Below are 20212 nucleotides of genomic sequence, written 5' to 3' on the forward strand. Positions count from 1 at the left end.
GAACTGTATATATCTAATTAAATAATCCATCGAGTACTCTAAGCAAGCAGAAAAACTGGACACATGTGGGTCATTTTTCATGTTAGACACTTTTTTTTCCCTTAACTTACTCTTTTTCTACCTGCCCAACAATGTATCACACTGAATAAAAACTTTCTCCTGGAAAAGGACCCAGACATTTAAATGATTTTATTGGATTAAAAAAATTGTTTTGGGGTGCTTGGATGGCTCAGTCAGTTAAGCATTGGACCTTTCATTTCAGCTCAACTCGGGATCTCACAGTTCGTGGGATAGAGCCCCACCTCAGGTTCCATGCTAACAGGGCAGACGCTGCTTAGGATTCTCTTTCTGCCCCTGCCCCCCCCCCCACCCAAAATAAATAAATATACTTAAAAAAGAAAAACAGAAAAATGTTTCTGGAGAAACTGGTTCCACACCCTTCTGTCTACATTTCCTACAGCAGCATGTGTCTTCTTTTTTGGATTTCTTTTTAGGGGCGGGGGGAAGCGGCCACTGTGTGGACATATGCCACTCATTAGATTTGAATCCAGTCATGTTCCTTGTCAATGTACACAGAGCTAAGAACTGTATATTTTCCACCAGGACCAGTCTGTGCTTGATTACATAGTCCAGAAGTTTAAAACCAGAGTTATAATTACATTTCTAAAATCATGCCCAAAAGAGCAACCTTGGAAACCTAGAAAAAGAAAATGGAGAGGCTAAAACCAATACCTTCAGAAGTGGGAAGTTAAGTTTTCATGTTAGCAATTTAAGGTAACCACACTAATTTGTGGCTAGGTGGGGCATATCAACTAGTAACTATACACATGCACAACATAATATTCATTGAAGTCCTGTGTCGCCCTTTAGCTGTCTCCGTAAACAAAGGGCGTGTTTTCTATTTTTTCCCAAATCTCATTTTTATGGGTTGCTTTTACTTGTTTTTAAGTGAGTGGAATGTTAATGGTTACGTGGTCTCACTTAAGGAGGAAATTTTGCACCTTAGAAGTTTGTTTCCCTTGTATGGAAAACAAAAGGCTCTGATTGGATTATTCATTTGAGGACAAGTGAATCATCTAGAGAGTCTGTAAAATATGCAGCTTCATGAACCCCATCAGTGCAGGTCTGACATGTGTTCCAAGTATTGACAAGAACACCAAGTATTTTCGATTTTGATATTTGATTGACCATCTCACTTGAGAAATACTGTCCTAAATGTTTTCTTTTCTTTCTTTCTTTCTTTCTTTCTTTCTTTCTTTCTTTCTTTTCTTTTCTTTTTTAGTGTTTATTTATTTTGAGAGAGAGAACATGAGTGGGAGCGGGGCAGGGAGAGAGAGGGAGAGCAAGAATCTCAAGCAGGCTCCACACTCTCAGCACAGAGCCCAATGCGGGGCTTGAACTCACCAACAGTGAGATCACGACCTGAGCTGGAATCAAGAGCCAGACACTTAACCAACTGAGCCATCCAGGTGCCCCTGTCCTACATGTTTCCTAAGGTCTTTTTCAGATCTAAAATGTTATGATTCTGGAAGAATTTTTTTAGAAAAAAAAATAGATGATAGATGATAGAGCTCCTTCGTTATTTGGGGGCATACTACATACACCAAGGAACCAGTCTAAAGGAATTAAAACTTGGTCCTTGAATTTCTGGACTATTTTAGGTATAGGTCATCTTCATTGGAGCACATACTACTTGTTTGTGGTTTCATAGCCAATTATATAAAAGCCATATATATATGTGTGTATACACACACACACACACACACACACACACACACACACACACACACATATATATATTATATATATACACATACATCCTTATTGCCAGATAGAAAATCCTGCATGCTAAGTCTCTAATGTGTTTGACTGTGTATACCTACAGTTAAATCTAGTATGCAACCTACATTTCAAATTGGGCATTTGTGGGGTACCTGGCTGGCTCAGTAGGTTAAGCTTCCAACTCTTGATTTCAGGTCAGGTCATGATCTCACAGTTTGTGATTTCAAGCCCCCCATTGGGCTCTGCACTGACAGTGTGGAGCCTGCTTGAGATTCTTTCTCTCCCTTTCTCTCTGCCTCTCTCCCACTCATGCTCTCTCTGCTCGCTCGCTCTCTCTCTCTCTCTCTTTCTCTCTCACTCTCACTCTCTGTCTCAAAATAAATAAACTTTAAAATTGTGCATGTGTAAAAAAGAGAGATCTTTTTTCACATCACTTTCGGACATTGGTATGGGCATATTTAAGCTCCCCAAGCCTCCATTTCCTGCATCATTTCTACTCCTTTCAAATCTGGAAACTATCTCTTCCTCTATTCCAAGCCTTTTATTCTCTCTTCCAAAGCCCTGTCTAAAATTCATCTACCCCACATAAGTTCCATGAGCACATAGCTCTATATCCATCCAGTGGTGTGCTGGTAAACGTTTTCCACTCAGCTCTCCAGGGGTGGGGTGAGGAGACCTGATTTAGAATGTTTGCTGACTTCCGCGGTGTAGATATTCCCACCGTGGCTGATGTCAAATTAAGGATGTGACCTTACCGAGCACAGGTGTTGAGCAGAGATACGCATTGGCACACCTTTAGATGGCGTGGTGTGCATACACATTCCTTATACTCTTCCTTTTCAAGAGGTGGAGCTTAATTCCCTTACACGTGAGTGTAGGCAGGACTTAGCGACTCACCCCTAGTGAACATAATACAGCAGAAATGATGGGACGTATCTACCAAAATCAGGTTATAAAAAGACCACAGTTTCAATCTTTCTCTCTCTCCCTCCACTCTTCCTCTTACAATTTGCCCTGGACCACCTTGTGGAGAAGCTCACATAGCAAGGACCTGAACGGAGGCCTCTGTCAAACAGCTGAGAGGGACTGACATCCTTAAGTGCATCAGCCTGTGAATTACTGACGCCTGTCAACAACCATGTGAACAGGCTTGGAAGTACATCCTTCAGTCCCAGCCAAACCTTGAGATGGTGGCATCTCTGACAGCTGACTACAACCTCAGAAGACACCCTGAACCAAAACGACCCAGCTCAGCAGCAACCAAATTGCTAGCCTACAGAAACCGTTAGAGAATAGATGTTGTTTTAAGCTGCTGGTGGAGTAATTTGTTACACGGCACCCAATAACGAATACACATAGTTATTTCCTTGATACAGATGCAATAGACACAAATAACCTCAAGAACAGAAGAGGGTAACAATGCGGCAACATAATTAAGAAGTGATGGGGTCACCTGCATAGCTCAGTCGGTTAAGCATCTGACCTTGATTTCAGCTCAGGTCATGATCTCAGGGTTTGTGAGTTTGAGTCCTGAGTCAGGCTCTGCGCTGACAACGTGGAGCCTGCTTGGGATTCTGTCTCCCTCTCCCTCTCTACTTCTCTCTCTCTCTCTCTCTCTCTCTCTCTCAAAAATAAATAAATAAACATTTTTAAATTAAGAAGCGAAGTGCTGAATTTTGAGTATTTATTGCCTTTTGAGTATTTATTGCCTGTTCTACATATAATTTATTTAATGGCAAGTTTATATAATTTATTTTTTGTGAAGACTGGTTGTGTTTAATAAGTGCCTCATAAGATGTCTTAAGTTTTAACAATTGGCTCTTGCAAGTGGGTCAAGCTGCCTCCAACAAACTACTATACTTACTTCTAGTCTCCATTCTTCACTTAGCAGTATGCCCTCCGTTTATGGCTGGCCCTCCTCCGCAGTTCCCCACAGAGGCGATATTGTATCGTTATTCAGTTTTCATGAAACTTCTGTATCAGAATCACCTAGTAAGCATGGGCCTGTTCCAAACCAATTGAATCTAATTTTCTGGGGACGGGGGCTTGGAAATCTGCATTTGAAGAAGCTCTCCCCACCCCACCACCCCACCCTCGCACAGTGATTCTGATGCAGTACAAATTGGAGGAACACTCAGTCAAGAGACTGGCTTTGACATCTGACAGGACAGCGTTCTAGTCCCAGGCCTTCTTGTTTTGGAAACTGCTCAATGCCTTCATCTGAAAACGAGGGATACTATGAGCATTCCATGAAATAAAGCCAGCAAGGGGCTGGGCACAAGAGAAGCGCTCTATAAACGGAAGCCTTCCGTGCCCCTTCACTCCTTGCTGGGACGAACCGCCATCATGGCACCCTCTCACTGGCCACTGCAGCACCCCATCCAGGTATTCCTGCTCCCGCATCCTTCCTCCTCCCTTCTGAACCCCAAACACCGAAGTCTGACATTCCTTGCTAGCACTGACGACATTCTCTCAGCCAGCCTCCCCTCAACCATTCCTCTGCTCACACTCTGGCGGACCCCCGTGTGCCCGGCCAGGGCTGTAGAGGCTCTCCTGTTGCCCTCACTTCTCACTCCTCACATTTCTCGCAGTTGTCTCACCGCTGGGCTGTGTGCGTATCAAGGTCAGTCAGGTGTGCCACCACAGTGTTCCTGCCACTTCCACTTGTGCTTGTGTAATTAATCAAAGAGGTGAAGTGATAAATCCAAGAGCAGAAAAAAGTTGAATGCTTTGGATGCACTCAAATTTTCAAAGTGGAATTAAGTGTGGAGAAAACAGTCAAGGACTGCGGAAAACATAAAAATCTCTAAAAATTCTGCTCTTAGATTTGTTCCAAAAGCTGCCACTTTACTATAAAGGAACTGAAACTTTTACCCTAAGGAACAGAACATACATTATCGTGAAAAGGCCTTGAAAAGGCCTTGTTCCTGAAACTAGCAACCAAGAACCAACCAATGGATGAGCATGTGCTTCTATTTTAAATTTAAATAGATTATTTAAACTGCGCTTGTATGCTTCATTTTTTAATTTTTTAAAGTTTATTTATTTATTTTGAGACAGAGAAAGGTGCCAGTAGGGGAGACGCAGAGAGAGGGAGAGGGAGAGAATCCCAATCCCGACACAGGGCTCAAACCCATGAACCTGTGAGATCATGACGTGAGCTGAAATCAAGTCAGACCTTAACCTCCCGAGCCATGCAGGAGCCTCTGTATGTTTCATTTTTTATGATTCTCTTCTTCAACTGATTTTTCCTTTAGCCATATTCCAGTTATATGAGGTAAGAAGGTAGATATGTACCACAGCAGACGGGTAACAAGCAAATGCCTTCTGAATGTGCCACTTGAATGAGTACTGCCAATAATCCATCGCCAAGTATCACCACTAAGCATCTAATTACCACCTCAAATTAAATGTGGTCCAAAAGGTTTATCAATGGTTTTCTACAACCTTATCCTGTACCAATTTCTCTGTAACCTAGTGGCCACCTCAGTATTACCAACCTCCCAGCAGCCTCATCCAAAAACATATAATATGAACCGTATGTGTACCTTTAAATATTTTGGTAGCCATGTTTTTAGAAAGTAAAAAACAGGTGAAATTAATTTTAATACATTTTGTTTAACCCAATGCCCCCAAATATTATCATCTCAACCGGCAACCGATTTAGAATGTATCAATGAGGGGCACCTGTTAAAAGCCTGACTTCGACCCAGGTCATGATCTCACAGGTCGTGGGTTCAAGCCCCGCCTTGGGCTCTGTAGCTGACAGCTCAGCGCCCGGAGCCCGCTTTGGATTCTGTGTCTGCCTCTCTCTCTGCCCCTCCCCCACTCATGCTCTGTCTCTCTCTCTCTCTCCCTCAAAAATAAATGATCATTAAAAAAAATTTTCTTAAAGAATGTATTAACGAACTATTCTTCCATACTAAGTCTTCAAAATCAGTTTTGTAACTTACATCACCGCACATCAGTGCAATTCAGCCTAGCCATGTTGAAAGTGCTCAATAGGCACCTGTGGCTAGACAGCTGTATTGGACAGCTGACAAATCTTGCCGTTCTTATATTCCTATCTTCTAAAATTATTCTTTGTGATTTATCTTCACAGTTAATGCCATGGTCCAAGCACTGGTTATTTCTTTGCCTGGACTATGGCAACATCCTCTCCTGGAGGTGACTCTTCTCCATCACTGGTTAATCAGAGTTTTCAATCTTACTTCTTAAACCTCCTTCATCATTCACCCTGATTCATCATTCACACTATCCACCATCCTGTCACATCCATCACTCGGCGGATCAAAACCAAAGCTGCCAACCCCTTAGTGAAAATAAAAGGAAACCTTGTTTAGAGTGGAGTCAGGAGGCCAGCAGAGGGAGCTCTCAGCCCTACCACTCCTGGTGAGTTTCAGGCCCAACAGGAAGAGACACTAGATACCACTTCATTATCCCAGCCAAAGAAAGGAAGGTTTCCTCCTTCCATGGCAACAGCCCAGCCAATAAGAGACAGTTACAATTCAGGCAATGAAAAGCCACTATACTTCCAGCTCCCAGTCTACTCCAATGAACTTTCAGTTTCTAACGGTCTCTCCCAACCCCTCCCCTTTTTGCTCTATAAAAGAGTGTTCCCCTCCTTACTTCTCCAGTCTCACCTATGGCTTTGCCCCATGTTGGTTGTCCTGGGCTAAAATTCTTAGCTGTTCCTGAATGAACCCATCTTTTGCTGGTGAAATGACTGGCAGTTTTATTTTTAAGTTTTATTTAACATCTTCGGAGAATTTTATTGGGGAGCCCTAGGAAATCTTACATCTTGTGTCTCTTGCTGCTTCTTTCACTATTTCATTTACTCTCCCAACCTCATTTTGAATTCCTGCACCACCGTCCCCCAAACTACAACCATAGTGATATCTACACCAGCCTTACCTCCCACGCTGTCGTCCCTCCTCTCGAGGCCAGCCCCATCCCTTACCTCCTATTCCCATCCTCCTCTTCTCCACCAGGCGATCCTCCTCGCCTATACTTTCAGGTCCTCTTTCTCCCCTTGCAATTCCTCTTTGCACCATTCTCTCCTATGCTCTTAAAAAACAAAACAAAACAAAACAAAACAAACAAACAAACAAAAAAAAAAACCCTACATTCTGACTTGAGTTCACTTTCCCTAGCTAGCACCCAAATACCTCAACTTTGTCACATCTCATTCACTCTTCCACTCAACATCTACTCTGTAGATTTTATGCATCTAATCAGACTCAACACCAGGGGGCCTGGGTGGCTCAGTTGGTTAGGCCTACAACTTCGGCTAAGGTCACAATCTCACGTTCTGTGAGTTCAAGCCCCACATCAGGCTCTGCACTGTTCGTGCAGAGCCTACTTGGGATTTTCTCTCTCCCCCTCTCTCTCTGCCCCTGTCCTGCTTGGTCTCTCATTCTCTCTCAAAATAAATAAATAAACTTAAAAAACAAAAAAGAATCAACGTTCATTGACCTTTCCTGGGCTTCCTCGGGGTCCCACACTCAGCTTAGTGTTCTTCCCTCCCTTGACATGCTCTGGGTGGCCTCTTCCATGCCCGTGGTTTTGGTTATCACCTCCCTGCTCCCGCGATCTAAAGCCTCATCTCCATTCCGTCCCATTTTAGAGATAGAGATGGCCTTTTGTGTGTTTGCCTCCACGGCCTAACACAGCAGGATCCACAGTTATAGGGGCTCAATATGTTTGCATGTGAATGAATGAATTAGTGAATCTGCTACCAACTCCTGCTAACCATGGTACTCAGACTTCTCCCCAGGTTTGTAATGTTCTGCTTACTCAGTAAGCTCCTGGATTCCCACATTCTCCTCCAGGAACCCTTCCTCAGCATGACACAACTACAACAGCCTTCTTTTCACTCAGCAACCACGTCCACCAAGTTGCTTGCGTGTAATGTGAGTCATTTGCCAATTTTCTCATTTTATCTGTGTACTTGTTCAGTGTAGTTTCTATTTCTGTTTACATTATTATTGTCCGTGTTATACTTTTAAGTCTACCACACCATAAGTTCAATATTCAGAAGCGAAAAGTGGGTTTTCTATTATGTTTTTACCTTTGGAAACCAAACTGCTGAAATGAAAATCAGATTGCCGATTTTCACTGCCAAAGAATGATTGGCTTTCCCTTCGGCTGCTGGAGGCTGACCAATGCAAAGAATGCATAACAATTTTACGATGTAGGATGCTAACAACTTAATGGGGCTCAGGAATGTTAAGGATTACATAGTATACGGACAAGTACCGGAATGTTTTTGTTATCAATAACAACCATGACTTACCTATTGCCTTATTTTTCAACCCATAATATTTCTTGTACCTTTTAAATTTGAGTGTCCAAAAATGAAAGCTATTCACCTCTGTTTCGTGCAACTTACAAGACATCGGGGTGATGTCACTTATTTAGTGAAAGCTGCTCACTTCTTTACAAGACTACAAAATTAGCAATGCATGTAAACACATTTTGTGCCCACACATGTTTTAAAGTATCTCCTGCCTTCGCCAACACTTTGGAAGCCTCCCTGCTACTAGATGGACTGACCAAAGTGCTAATTAGGTCAAAATTAATGAGGTTAATCATACACACAGAGAACAAAACAAACAAACCTCTTACTCATTGTCAGGACTATGCCCTTAATTTCAGAAAAGCTTTGTGCATGACAGCAAACCCAACTCCACTGAAAGTTTAAGTCAGATGGCTGTAGGTGGGTGAGTGGTCAGTCACATTGTTACTGGCAAAAAAGAAAAAAAAAAACATACACAGCACATTCATCAAGTGGATACTCAATGTTCACAATAGCTATGACTTTAATATAGTACCATACATAATTTTTGCTGTTAGAAACCTCAGTGTTGTCTGATTAGTCCTCGAAGTTAAATCAGGATTCTCCTGCAACCCAAACACAAAAGAACCTTCCACTGGCCCTTTTGTTGAAAAATTAATCTGTATGTGGAGTCTTGGTCCAAGCTGGGTTTGCTCTCCACTTGGTTGCACGATTTACTCCAGGGGCCTGCATCCTGAGATATGTAATTTGGGGGAGGGCAGATCATTCTACCAGGTAGATGAGAGGCCAGGAGGTATGGAATGGTCACTGCCCAGCAGAGTCCTATGGGGGGCTGAGCCTAGGTCTTGGGGCCAGGTTTGCCTTCTTGTGAGTGACCATGGGTTGTCTTTGTCCGGGGGAATCTGTGGTCAAAAGAATAGAGTTTAGGTGAGAACTTAAGTCACATTTGTGTAAGAGAAGAATGAGGAGTTAGGGGTGGAGAGAGAATAGTGAAATAGCAAAGAAAAAGGAGGAAGAGGAGATGAGGGGGAGGAGGAGAGAAAAAGAAGAGAAGGAAAGAAAAAGCAAAAGTAAGGCAGTTGAAAATCCAGTACTATGTCTATTCAAGGGTCTTAGAAATTTTATAAACTTCATCTTCCTTAGTGTGAAATGTGTAGGAAATTTACCTTCCTTATGGATGATTAGTCCTAAATCAAACCGAAGAATCTCTATATCTTATTCAAGATGCACAGCAGCATAACAAAAACAAAAAAAAAGCATGACATTTATAAAGCATTTCAGTGTTCACAAAGTGTTTCTCCTGCATTTTCCAACTTTATTCTCAAACTTTTTTCATTTTATTATCCACTTTTTACAGATAAGCCACCTGAATTCATGGAGGATAAATTCAAAAGCAAAGATATGTGAAATCAAAGAGAAATATTATTAACTCAAAGATGTATTTTAGAACTACCCCTTCATTTAATTTTTTGGACTTGAGCTCATTCTACTCTAGAAAAATGTACTATAAATCTAAAGTCTTAGCGTGTTACTAGGAGCCAAGAACAAATTGAATTTCTGTGTCTTCCTCCCCTCTGTGAAAAAATTATTATGTCTGTGCTTTTACCAACGATAAAATGTGGTGTTCATCGGACTTCAACTAAAATTATATACTCTGCTATTTAAAAACAAGATACCAAAAATGGAATTAAAAAGATAATACAATAACTTGCTTATAAAATATAACAGACCCTAGTAGCTAAGGGAATGCATTGCTTTATTGCCCTTAAATTTTCCATTTATATAATACATAGAAAAAAGTCAGAAGTGCATCTTCTCTTATATACCCATGTTTGAGAATGAAATTACCAAAAATGAAAATCAAATGTCATGCTCTCGTGAGACAAATGTCACAAAGGATGATTGATTTTCTCTTTAGCTATAAGATGTTGGCCATCTTATACATTTTAAACTCTTATAAATTAATAAATCTTGTAAATAAATAGGGTCTTTAATTAGGGAGTAAGTTAAATTGCTTCAGGAATCTATAATGGTAACTCTAAACTAAACATTACACAGGTGCACACAACACTAACCTTTCATCATAATTAATAATCATATCTACTTGGATCTTTAATACTCTCGTCAAAGTATTGATCCCCACTTCCCCTCCCTGTCGTAGACTCGTTCTTTCTTGTCCAGCAAGAAACTGGGATGCAGGGGGGCGCCTGGGTGGCTCAGTCGGTTAAGCGTCCGACTTCAGCTCAGGTCACGATCTCACGGTCCGTGAGTTCGAGCCCCGCGTCGGGCTCTGGGCTGATGGCCCAGAGCCTGGAGCCTGCTTCCAATTCTGTGTCTCCCTCTCTCTCTGCTCCTCCCTGGTTCATGCTCTGTCTCTCTCTGTCTCAAAAATAAATAAACGTTAAAAAAACAATTTTTTTTAAAAAAAAAAGAAAAGAAAAGAAAGTGGGATGCAGGATTAAAATGCGAGAAATGGCTAATGTCCAGGAGAAGACAAGAGCCCCGATGAAGGGTTCTTGCTCCATTTTTATTAGGATCAGAGGGCTTACAAAAATGGTGATGGATGTGCACAAAGAGGCAATGAAACTGTGAACATTAACCCATGGGCATGAGGGAAAGGGGGTTTTGAAAATATGCGGTGCTAGAGGTTTGGGTTAATACAAAACAAAATCCTGGCTCCGGTTGGAAGGTTGTTTACGGCAGACTGAGGCACTACCTCTGTCTACCTAAACTGGTCTAGGGGACAAAAAAGACAGAGCATGCAACCTCAGGGTCAACAAGGCACCTTTCTTTTGTTAATTAGCTCTGCTCTGGACAACTTCACCCCGCAGAGGTCTTACAGCTCTCTTTACCTGTCTACCTAATTCGGTCCTTCCTTCCTGTTAAAGCCACGTATTGTACTAAATTGGGGGCGTTCCTGCCCTGAATACCTAATCTTGTTTACCTCATATACCTTTGTCCTATACTGGGGTCTTTGCCCTGCCCTATCTATACTGGGGCCTTTGCCCCACCCTCTTTATACCCATTTGCCTAATCTCGTTTACCCAAACTTGGGTGAGAACATACTATGGCTTTCTAATTCTTTATGCCTTGTTAACACATCAGGGAATTCCTAAGCCTATTCCCCACACTTCCCTACACACACATACAACCCCTGTTTCTCCATGGGTATTTCATCTCAGAAATGGCCTCATTTTCTATTTGTTCAATAAAATTCCAATTGACAGCCTTGATCTTCCTTTTTTCCCCATGCCCCACATCAGCACTTTCCATCAATTCTACCATATATATATACACACATATATGTATGTAATATGTATATATATATATATATATATATATATATATTCCACCCTTTCTTTTTTTTAATTTTTTTTTAATGTTTGTTTATTTTTGAGAGAGTGAGAGAGACAGAATGCTAGCAGGGGAGGGGCAGAGAGAGAGGGAGACACAGAATCCAAAGCAGGCTCCAGGCTCTGAGCCATCAGCACAGAGCCAGAAGTGGGGCTCGAACCCATGAACCATGAGATCATGATCTGAGCCACAGTTGGATGCTCAACTGACTGAGCCACCCAGGTGCCCCTATATTCCACCGCTTCTTGCCATAACCACTGCCATTACCCTAATCTCGGCCTCCAACTTTTCTCACATCAACAATTGTGATCGCCTCCTAACTCATCTCCCTGCTTCTACACCCGTCCACCCTGAATTTATTATTCCCACTGCAGCCCATTTTCAAAATTTAAAGCAGATTATATCACTCCCCTGCTGAAAATTTCCAGGAACTTTCTAATGTACTTGGAATAAATTCCCAACTTCTTGCCTTGCCTGCCTCTCCCATCCCATCAATAACCACTCTCTTGGGATCCCTAAATGCAGTGGGGACTCCCAGGTACTATCTATCATATCTTCCTGTTCATTTCCTTCAACACACTTATCACAAAATGCCGTTTCTTTACTTGTGTTGCTTTTTTTTTTTTCCTATAAAAGATGAGCACCTTGAGGGTAGGTTCTTGACACTAGAGTCTAACTTACAGAAGAGATTCCATAAATATTTGTTGAAAATAATGAGACATATGTCCTGACATTTTAACTCAAGTCCACAAGAACTTTATCCCTTTTAAACTTTAAAGACTTTAAGGAAATAACCAATCCGCATCTAAAAGAAGAATATTATCCCTAATAGACTTAATATCTACAATCTTTTTTTCTTAAGTTTATTTATTTATTTTGAGAGAGAGAGAGAGAGAGAGAGAGAGAGAGCATGAGCAGGGGAGGGGGAGAGAGAGAGAGAGAGAGAGAGTCCCAAGATGGTTCCTCACTGACAGTGTGGAATCCGATGTGGGGCTCGAACTCACGAACCTCAAGATCACTACCTGGTCTGAAACCAAAAGCCGGAAGCTTAACCGACTGAGCCACCAAGGCGCCCCACTATCTACAATCTTTGAACGAGACACTGTCCTAATTATTGGCTTTAACTTTCTACCCCTATGTCATATTTTACAAATAAGGAGACTGAAGTTGAGAGATGTTAAATAATTAGTACAAGTTTATATAAACAGGAAGTGATGAAGTCAGGCTGATGGAGAAACTGCATCATTTTCATGGTATGGGCTTTCCATTCATTCATTCAGTCAGTCAGTCAGTCAACAAACTTATTTAGAACCCACCATATGCCAGGTACTTGGTAGTTACTTGGTGGGATGTGGTCAGTGAGGAATGTAAATGGATTAACATATAGTCCCTGACAGAGAAGAGCTCAGAGCTCACTCTCCAGTGTGGAGACATAAGACTGCCTTGTCCAGTGATAAACATGTTCTCTGGCTAGAACCAATCACCATGCATAGGAGAGTTTATTTCAATTAGGATGTAGCAGAATTGAAATCTTGGAAAAACACATCCTGTTACGATGCGACTTGTTGAATATTTTAAACACTTTGAAAACAATATACAATATAAAGTCCAATAACTAATTAATTCAGATTCAGAACACACTACACCCCAGCGGCTTGGGAACCGACTTGTGGCAGGGAGTGTTACCAAACACATTGAGTCATTAAGTCTTCTTAGTTGGGTAAAACAATTAGGTTCAGCTGCCACATCGCTCAAAATTGCTTCATGAAGGATTCTTTCAAGATTTAGTGTGCTATTTATTGTCTTGTTCCTTGCCTCAGCGAATTAATATGCTGATTCGTTGATTCGGCTTAAATTTTATTTCATACTTGCAGAATACCCCAACAGCGCAACTAAAGCCCCGTCTTTAATCTAGTTTTATCTCTTCCTAGGAAGTAGTTGCTTATCTCCTTATTGTCTTCAGGCCGCCTCCCAACATCTCTGTCTTTCAACATCCACTTAATTGACCCGCCCCTGGATGTCTATGACCAACCCACACTTGGCTAGACAGCCAACTGGGGCCGAAATAACACCACCACATAGAGAAGGGGCTCAAATGGTACCTTGAGCTGATGGGATTATGTAGGAGAGGAAACAGAGGGCAAGAGAGAATGAGTCACAGGTACTCCGCTGGAAAATAAACCACAGGGCCCCTTGGCCATTCTTCTACCTTGGCTTGTCTCATGTATACGCCTCAGAGCAGGGCAAGCTCCCTTGTTTGAAATGCTTCTGGAACAAACTCCAAGTCACATCACGAGCTAGTGTTATTCTGCAACTTCTTTTCCCATTGCTCCCAATGCTTCCATCCATCTCTTCGTATGTGGCATATTCCTGGTCTGAGCAGGTCTTAATGCATGTTGTTCACTGTACTGTGATTATTCTTCCCCTTCTGTCCCCACTCCATTTCTGGGTAACTTCTGTTGTTATTCAGGTCTCAGAGTTCTTATGGGGGAACGTTCCCTAACAGCCTCCATCAGGTGTGAAAGATCCCATGGCTGTGTGATCCCAAAGTTCCTTGCGTCTCTCTCCCTTCTCAGAGCTTTTTACTAATTGCTTATTTAATTGACCAAAATCTCCTTTATACTATAAATTTTGTGAAGGCAAGAATCATGTCTCTCATGCCTTCTAGTGTCTTCTACTGCCTAGCATAGGTTGATACAAAACTAAAACTAAGCAAATATTTATTGACTGCATGAATATATAAATTCTTACAGAGATCAAGCAATGCTCCTCAGTTGACACTGGATACTCCACCATTCAAAAATAACTTGCTCAAAATCTACATCCGTTAAACCGCAACTGCTTCCATAGCTACGGGAAACAGCCCATGGTTATGGACGTATGCAGATCTGAGAGAAGTATTGTCCTGAGCTTGAGGAAGAACCATCACCACTGCCTATTTCTGCCAGTTCACATGGAACCTGGAATATAACTCTACTGACTCTGAAGTCCTGAGCAGCTGAACTAGTCAGGACTTGCTTTGTTACAACTTAAAATAAACTGAATTCAAAATGGCATAAGCAGGGGCACCTGGGTGACTCAGTTAGTTAAGCATCTGACTTTGGCTCAAGCCATGATCTCACAGATCATGGGTTCGAGCCCCGCATAGGGCTCTCTGCTGTCAGCGCGAAGCCTGGCCTGCTTCAGATCCTCTCTCTGCCCCTCCCCCAGTCTCTCTCTCTCTCTCTCTCTCTCTCTCTCTCTCTCTTTCTCTCTCTCTCTCTCAAAAAAAACCAATTTTTTTTAATAGCATAAGTAAATAGGAAGTAATATAGGAAGGAAGGACAGAGGGAGGTGGGGAGGGAGGGAAGAAGGAAGGAAACTAATTCACAAAATGGAGCTGGCCTCTTTCCCAACTTCTTCCAAGGACTCCACCAACCCCAGGAATCTCCATCTAGCTATCCATCCACCTATACGTCCCTTTCTTGCCTCAACCTTCTGTGCTAGCTTCATTCTCTCCAGGGAGAAGGACTTCTACAGGGAGTTCTGCAGGCACTTTCAGCACTCTCTGTCAATGCCCATACATAAATTCCCTAAGAAAGATTATGGATCCGTCAGCAGACTTGGGTCAGGTGCCTATTCTCAGGCCAATCCCTGGAGATAAGAAAATGGGGCATTATGGTAGGTTACACCTACAATTTTTTTTATCTAAAATCCTGGAACAAGCAAAATCTCTATAAAGACTAGAAATACAGGTAAAGATTCATTATCATCAAAAACATATCCAATCTGTAATAAAAATTAAATAATATTATCTGTGTTTTCAGGTTTTATATAAGACTTCATAGACTAGAAACTAGAGTTCTGGCTTTAAATAATGTTCATTATCTAAAAAGAGGTCAAGATTTTGTGTGTGTGGCTTTTTTCTAGCTTGATCTTTGTTTCTGGAAGACAAGCACTTTCCCCAACCATCCCTCAGCCAGAAATGGATGGAAGTCATCACCAAGTTCCCAGTCTGGGACTTTTCAGTCTATAAACAATTAAAGCTGTGGAGCCGACATGTGGCCATATTAGAAAGGAATATTTTTTAATGGTTAAGTCTCAGAACAGTGAAGTCTCAGAGTATTTTGTTGTCTTGTGATCTGTCCTCACTCCACTGAATTAGTACTTTAGAAAACCATTCTTACTCAATCCTCACAGTCTGGTGTAAGAAATTCTTTCTAACATGTAAGCTTAGTGTAGTAGGTAAGCGATGGCTATAGACTGCTCTTGGATTAAATGGTAAAAATAAACCGGGGTAGCATGAACAAGACTTAAGAAGATCATTTGCTTTGGTAAACTAAATGGTCTGGGGGCATAGCCACCTGGACAATCTAGTTCCAGAGTTGTCTTATGCTTTCAATCCAGCATCAACACTCCTCACAGCAGGAACATCACTTCATTTATGAGGTGCAAAAAAAAAAAAAAAAAAACATGATTCATTTGGACTAAAATAAGAAAAACTGATAAAATGGATGATAAATATGATTTTCATGTAAAACTTCCATCAAGTTGAAAACTTGATTTTTTAAAGTTTTTGTGCATGGGGGTTCCCTTTTCTCCATATCCTTGCTAATACTTGTTATCTCTTGTCTTTGTAATAACAGCCATTCTGACATAAGTGAGGTGATGTCTCATTGTGGTTTTGATTTGCATTTCCCTGATGGTGAGTGATGCTGAGCATCTTTCCATGTGCCTGTTGGCCATCTATATGTCTTCTTTGGTAAGATGTCTATTCAGGTCCTCTGCCCATTTTTTAATGGGATTATTTGGTTTTTTCGTGTTGAGTTGTATGAATTCTCTATATATTTTGAGTGTTAACCCCCTATTAGATATATCATTTGTGACTATCTTCTCCCATTCACTAGGTTGCCTTTTCATTTTGTTGATGGTTTCCTTTGTTATGCAAAAGCTTTTTAGTTTGCTATAGTCCCATTTGCTTATTTTTGCTTTTTTTCCTTTGCTGGGGGAGACACATCCAGAAAAAAAGTTGCTTCACAGTTGAATTCTACCAAACATTTAAAGGAGAGTTAATACCTATATGTCTCAAACTCTTCCAAAAAAAACTAAAGAGAAGGGAAAGCTTACAAACACATTTTACACGGCCAGAATTACCCTGATACCAAAACCAGCAAAAATGAAACAAAAAAAGAAAATTACAGGTCAATATACCTGATTAATATAAATGAGACAATCCTCAACAAAATATTAGCAAACTGAATCCAACCATATATTAAAAGGATTACATACCACAATCAAGTGGGATTTATCTCAGGGATGCAAGGATGGTTCAACATCGGCAAATCAATCAACATAATACATCACATTAACAAAATAAAAGATAAAATAATATAACCATCTCAATAGACGCAGATAAAGCACTTGAAAAAATTCAACATTCATTCATGATGAAAATTCCCAACAAAGTGAGTATAGAGGGGATATACCTCAACATAATAAAGGTCATATATTAACATCATACTCAACTTTGAAACTTACAAGACACCGATGAAAAAAACTGAAAAAGACACAAATAAATGGAAAGATATTCTGCGTTCATGGATTGGAAGAATTAACATTGTTAAAATGTCCATATTACCTAAGTCAATCTACAGATTCCTTATAATATCTATTGAAATTTCAACAGCATACTTCACAGAACTAGAACAAATCTGAAATTTTCACAGAACTACAAAAGATCCTGAGTAGCCAAACCAATCTTGAGAAAGAAGAAGAAAGCTAAAGGCATCACTCTTCCTGATTTCAAACTATACTGCAAAGCTATAGTAATCAATACAGTCTGGTATTGATATAAAAACAGACACACAGATCAATGGAACAGAATTTGAGAGCCCAGAAACAAATTTATAGATACAAAGAACAGACTAGTGGCTTCCAAAAGGGGAAGGGGGTCAACAGTATGGTGCTGGATGGTAATGAAGTTTGTGGGGGTGATCACTTTGTAGTGCATACAGATGTCAAATCATAAATCTGTACATCTGAAATTTCTATATTAAAAACACAACAAAATGGACTTTATATTTCTGAGATAAATCCCATCTGATAATGTATAATCCTTTTTGTATCATCCTAGATTTGGTTTGCCAATATTTTCTTATGAATTTGTGCATATATACTCAAAAGGGATATTGCTCTGTAGTTTCTCCTTATTGTGATGTTGTTAATCTGGTTTTGGTATCTAGGTAATACTGGTCTCACAGAATGCATGTGAACTGAGTTTTAAACACTGCTGTTCTCTCTCTCTCTCTCTCTCTCTCTCTCTCTTTCAATTTATCTATCAGGTCACTGCCAAGTGTTTTCACTTTCTTGGAAAGTCTATATACCTATAGGTAAAAAGACTTGGGTCAACGATTGATTATACATTCATCCACTTAGTAAATATTTATAATGAAATCATTTTTTAAGAAGCATTTGTCAGCGTATTCTGGTTTCAGTCCAAAATAGCTGTATTTTAATTTTATTTAGCATTCTTAGAACACCAAACACTCTGTAGGAACTGGGATGGCTACTGTGGATAAGATCATCGCTATGACAATCCCTGAGTCTCCTGGGAGATACAGACCAGCACATATCCAGTGTGCTAAGTTCTACGATAGAAGTCAACAGTCAACAGTGTTATGGGAGTACTTCAGAGGAGTACCCATGTCTGACCAGAAGAGAAGAGGTTAGGGGTGCCTGGGTGGCTCAGTCAGTTAAGCATCCGACTTCGACTCAGGTCATGATCTCACGGTCCGTGGGTTCGAGCCCCACGTCGGGCTCTGTGCTGACAGCTCGGAGCCTGGAGCCTGTTTCGGATTCTGTGTCTCCCTCTCTCTCTGCCCCTCCCCCGTTCATGCTCTGTCTCTCTCTGTGTCAAAAATAAATAAACATTAAAAAATAAAAAATTAAAAAAATAAATAAAAAAGAAGAGAAGAGGTTAGAAAATGATCACCAGAAGGGAGTAGAAATTGAACAGAAGAGGCTAGGGTATCTCTGGATACTGAGGAGGCCATGGATCAAGTGGGCATGAGGCTGAGAACAGACAGACTCTAAGGTTACCTGCTGAACCGTGGATCCTAAACCTTTTTCCAGAATTGATTCCCAGAATGAATCTGGGCATCAGGATATATTTCTCCCGAGACAGAGATTGAAACTGAACCCAACCTATAGAGAAAGACAAAGGCTGAAAAGACTCTCTTGCTGCCTGATTATCTAAAATGGTTTCACAATCATATTTGCAAATTCTTTCCCCCCTCAGGAACTTGGAAATTTCAAAGTGCATTTAAAGCTATTAGGCACTTGATTAAATATCTCCTCCTCTCTCCTGGGATTCAGTTCTCAATCTTAGCAGGGCAATCTCGCTTCTTTTCCCAACGACAGATCATTTTCCCTTGGTAAGGAAGTGTAAGGGCTGAGTAGCTCCAACTGCTACTCTGTATGCTAACAGTGCATCACCTACTCGTGAGCAGTAACCAATGCCCTATTCTTGCTTCTTACTCTCTACTTCTATTACTAGCAGATGAATTATTTTATAGCAAAGAAAGCTCACTGAATCTCCATGGGCTACAAGAAGGTGCATTCAAATCTGCCAAAAGGTTAAACAAAATTTAAAATTTTCTTTATAAGGTGGACACAATCTTTTGTCAAATTCGATAGACACGCGTGCCCTCTACACGTACCAAGCAGCATACTCCATAAGAATCTATGTTACTGAAGTCAAACTCTAAGCTGCCAGAACATTAAAGTGCAGCAGACTTCAACTGACCCAGGAAGCCCCGATGCAGAGTTTCTTTCACCTTTGGCGTGTACTTCAATGGACATCCCCCTTTGCCCTCTGCTCTCCCCAGCACTTGCTGTTATTTACTTAAGACTTTCTCAATTGATTGTTAAAATGGCAGCACAGTTGCCAAATCCTACATTAAGGTGCTGTTGTGTGCTCTCCTCTTTTTTTAATCGATCGACATTTCTTGAACTCCTATAACATAGGAGGCATCCATCACATCAGATGTGCAAAGGATATGGAGGAAAATACAGAGAATAGGAAAATCCCAGCCTGCCCTGCAGGCAGCTTAGCCACTCATGACCTGCATGCCTTTGATCATTTTAATAACCCTCGCTGCGCCTCTGTTTCAGGCTGAGAGATTAGCATGAGCAAAGGTACAATAGTACATAGTGCAAAATAGGTAACTTTGGCTAAAAAGAGGTAGCAGCACATAGTAGCCTGTGCTAAGGAGTGATAGAGACGAGTGTTACAGAACCCACCGTGGGGAGAGTGGGGAGAGGCTGCAGTCACCTGAAGCGGGAATAAGACCTTATAGGAATAAGAAGGAGGGGGCGGTGGAGGGAGGCTTGAGCCGGGTCCTTAAAAGTAGGGAAAGGTACGGAGTTTTTAACAGAACGAATAGCTAACATTTATTGCCCACAGCAACACATACATACTCCACATGGAGGATCTTACTTAATCCTCACAAAACTCCTATGAATTACTATTATCCTCATTTCATACGTGAGGAAATGGGTTGAGGAAGAGGAGGGGAAAAGGCTTTCCAGGAAGTGAAATGACTTATCGGGAGCAAAGGAATGAGACCTGCTATGAGGGCATCTGCGGCTTTGTCTCTCCTGTTCCTGTCCCTGCAGTGCTGGTTTCAGTCCATGAGCAAGCAGCTCCTGTGTTTACTTGTCCCGTGATCCTCTTCTCTGCCACCAGCCCTTTCCTTTCCATACACAGCGAGCCTGTGTCTGTCCCCGGAGTTTTGCTTA

This window comes from Panthera leo, chromosome B1 (genome assembly GCF_018350215.1).
Source record: "Panthera leo isolate Ple1 chromosome B1, P.leo_Ple1_pat1.1, whole genome shotgun sequence".
Classification (NCBI taxonomy): Eukaryota; Metazoa; Chordata; class Mammalia; order Carnivora; family Felidae; genus Panthera; species Panthera leo.